Source organism: Sinohyriopsis cumingii, chromosome 7 (assembly GCF_028554795.1).
Source record: "Sinohyriopsis cumingii isolate HCF-2022 chromosome 7, ASM2855479v2, whole genome shotgun sequence".
Lineage (NCBI taxonomy): Eukaryota > Metazoa > Mollusca > Bivalvia > Unionida > Unionidae > Sinohyriopsis > Sinohyriopsis cumingii.
Window position 1 is genome coordinate 21,814,136 of NC_142967.1, and position 4,315 is coordinate 21,818,450.

The window sequence follows — 4,315 nt, forward strand, 5'->3', positions numbered from 1 at the left end:
GGGGAATTCTTTGCAATTGGACCGAATTTCTGATCCAAACAAGGCTTGTCAGTTACAAGTGGATTAGCCACAACCTTGTCTCCAGCTAGGTCGTTGCCTAGTAATAAATGAATGCCCTCAACGGGTAAAACAGGCACTGTGGCGACTGTTACGGGTCCTGATATTAAGTCTGATGACAAATGTACACAATGGAGATGTGAAAATCGCGGATGTGAATAGCATCCGTAGTCAATATATTATGCACCATCAAGTGATGCTTGAAAACACAATTTCTTAAAATAGAAATGGCATAGACTTCGCAAAGGCGGAGCGGTACATGAATGACATTCTCATCAATTGACGTTTACGCTTCATACGATTTGTAGGTCACATTTGGAGCGAGTTTTAAGCATATCAATTAAGGATCTGGTTAATATCTATAATAATAAGAGGCTTTAATATTCAATTAATGAATAGCTAACACTGTATGAAGAAAATACATTTATTTTATATTGTCAAGCGAAGACCAGTCCATACATTTTATAGTTGATTTGATTGTACTACACACAATTTCAAATATTATCTATGTGATTTCATCCGCTACTATATTGTATATTTATACAATGTGCTTCACTTCCCAGGACAGACATGACGTAATATTCAGTGCTTATGTACCGTAAATCCCGCCAGACAAAAGGAAACACATTTAAAGTTAAATTTCGATGAACTCAATTGTTTTGTTCTCCTTGAAAAACCAATATCTCGGTCCATATTTTTTGCAGTAAAAACGACCCAACAAATTAATATATGAATACGTTCCTCATTACCCTGCACACAAATGTACTGCTGTATATGTTACCCATTACCCTGTAAAAAAACAACAACAATATATTGTTGTATGAATTACTCATTAAACTACAAATTAATATACTCTTATCTACCTTACTCATTACCCTACAAATAAATATCCTGTTCAATACATTACTCTTTACCCTATAAAAAAAAATATTGTTGTATACATGACTCATTAGCCTACAAATAAATATAATGGTGTATACATTACTCATTAGCCTACAAATAAATATACTGTTGTATACATTGCTCATTATCCTGCAACAAAATATACTGTTGTATACGTTTCTCATTACATTGCACAGAAATACACTTTTGTATACGTTACCATTACCCTGAAAATATATAATATGGTACAAGTTACTCATTACCCTACAAATAAATAAAATGTTGTATAGTTTATTCATTACCCTGCAAAAAATATACTGTTGTATACGTTAATATTACCCTACGAAAAGTATACCGTTGAATACGTTATTCATTACCCTACAAATAATTGTACTGTTGTATACGTTATTCATTACCCTGCAAAAATATACTATTGTATACGTTATTCATTAGCCTGCAAATAAATATAGACGGTCTTACACGTTACTCATTATCTAGTGGAGCACTCAAAATGTACTTTTCGATGCACACATTCACGCCCCCCATATAAACACAGATATATATATATATATATATATATATATATATATATATATATATATATATATATATATATATATATATGTACAAAGTTATCATGTGAAGATGATTTGTCTTGAAGTGTCAATTGGACATGTCATTTTCATTATTGTCAAGATAAGTCATAAGTTTGTTGAGAACCCATACCTCGCGACAATTTCATGTGAAAGGAATATGACAGTAAAAGTTTGGGCTTGGTAAATGGTTTTAGAAAATTGAGGACATATATATATAGATTGACACAGAGACTGATTTCCACAAGCATTTCAAATCCAATGTAAAGTTCATGTACACGATTGCTGTTACATGATCTAAAATCTACTTCCGACATTTCTCTACGAATAACTTCCTTAAATATGAACAAGATTCTACATTAACAATGCCTGTACAAATCTTTGTACATACCTTTAAATTTTGTTATTATTATTGTGATTGCTGTCATTATTCTCACACTCGTAGGAACTCTGACTATGAAATGTAACTAAGTTCAAGATTGTATATAGCGAGCGTTGCTTAACGCTATTTGATTTTAACTATTGTAATTACATGATAGACCTGCCAACCTGCGACTTGTGTAGACCTTGTTCGGCCGTGACACTTATGACGAGAAGATTACATTCGATGATATTTGATTTAAATCATGGACTGCACTTTATTTATTCCAATGGAGCAAGGATTGTTACTCGTTTAGACTAACTGCGATATCAGGAAGTAGTATATACTGTTTGATGAGACAATTACTTTTGGGGATTTTCTTACTCGTACAGCATCCGGGTCCAATGTCATTTCACTCTAAATATAGTCATTATTTAAAAATAGAATTCCATACTTTCAACGAGGAGGTTGAACACTATATATACTCGACGACTGCTGCGGTAGTGACAGACGTACATCTTCTTTCATTCTAGCGTGTGTGACGCATCTAACATACGGTAAGTGTAATATACAACATTATATACATGTAAGTATTATGATATACTACAAGCGCTAACAGTGAAATTTACGCATCTTAATATTTAAACTCGTTTATTCCCGTAATATTCGACAAATTACCCGAAGGTATTTCGATCTTTTTTATTAGTGTTGTCGAATTTTGAAAAGGCATGTACCACTATATTAGCATAAAATGCTGTGATTGTAGTCTCGGGTGATTTCTTTTCACATGCCGGCCTACGAGCAATTTCTATCCAGTCAGAAAATTCATTTCATCCATAAAATGATTCTATCAACGTTATAATATGCAGTTAACCTAATTATTTATCTGTGAAGGATATGAAGTTCAGAGTCGTCTCAAATTATTAAATATTATATAAAATGTTCATTTGTTATTAATTAAATATCTAAATGAATGTTTCCTAACGTTAACCAAAAGGACTGTCCAGCAGGATAAGGAATCGTCTATTTAGTTTGGAACTAGTACTAACTAAGCAGGGGCGGGAACAGTCATATAGCGGACATGTGGAATATAATCCATGGTAAGATCCCAGTGCTGAAAGCCCCAGATAGACCTGCATTTTAAGCGTTTCTAACGTATAAATGTAACCATCAATCTGTTATGAAAACTTACCCTAGTAAACGTTCCGGTTGTTTCAGGCTGTTTCCGCCTGTCTCTCGCCTTCCACCCCAACGATTTCCTTCTCCTAAGCTCTTCATTTAATAACAAAAATCATTTTACTTTCGTAAATTTGTATGTGATCTAGATAACTCAAGAATAATTTTCTAACTATAGGCGTATTGCATGATAGTTATTTTCTCCTTTTTTTATTAAGAATTCCAAAACAAGAAAATGGAAGTGAAACAAATGACCATATTCTGTATCATGATGATAGTGATCGTAATCGGTGCGAGACCAAGTGAAGACGTGAGGAAGCGATGTGTCTTTTTCCAGAAACAAGGACGGTGTGTTCCTTTCCCAGTGCCCAATGAAAATAATCCCTACTGGGTTGAAAGGATCAAACTTTGCTCAGAAACACATTTGAATTGTGTGGCCGGAATATGTGACTGCCATGAGAGAATAATACTTTGATAAGAAACATTTTGAGAAAACAGTTTATGACAGAGTACAGAATTTTCCTGACCATCGAATTCTAAAGATCAAGTTTCACAACCTAATATTCCTCAGTGATACACGTTAACACAGCAAGTGCAAACGATTTCATACCAATATGATCCGACGCAGAATGAACAGGATATGTGTTGTGGGGACAATATTCATCGATATTACAAAACGTACCAATGACAAAATTCGCCATGCCTACATACCCAAAATGAATGTGTCTATGAAAATCTAAGAGTTTGGAACTTTTATCAATAATTGTTATTGGCTATTATTTATTGTATGCATTGTAATTAAGCTCATTATATTTATGATATCCATTCCATGTGTGTTTGACGATGTTGAGACAGTCATTGTTTTTGTACATTATATCTTCAACGTTGTGAGAGAAAAAACATATCTATTTATGCTTAACTACTTCAGAGTCTAATATGTAATAAATGTTTTATTTTTTATTTTTGTATCTTTAATATTTTTATGCAAGTATTATATCGCTTATCACTTTCCATACAATATTTGATCTAACAATGAAACATTCATTTAATTAATTGTCATGGTGACTTTTTTGCGAACTTCCTAATGTTAAAGATTTTATAGTATCAAAATTGTACATTGAGAAAACAATCCAAGCAACCAGACCCTACTCAATCATTAACACATTCAGGCAATGCCCTACCCACCCACAATCCACATGCAATATTTATTGACAGTATCCAACCATTGAGCCCTACCTCCACCAAA

General features: G+C 33.2%; 1 long non-coding RNA gene across 1 annotated transcript; it reads left to right on the top strand.

Annotated features, from left to right (window-relative positions):
- The first annotated feature begins 1,789 nt into the window (after window positions 1-1,789).
- LOC149794857 (uncharacterized) lies at window positions 1,790-4,029 on the top strand. Its single transcript, XR_016422207.1, has 2 exons — window positions 1,790-2,450; window positions 3,288-4,029. It is a non-coding gene; the product is annotated as an uncharacterized LOC149794857 (long non-coding RNA).
- Window positions 4,030-4,315: the final 286 nt, after the last annotated feature.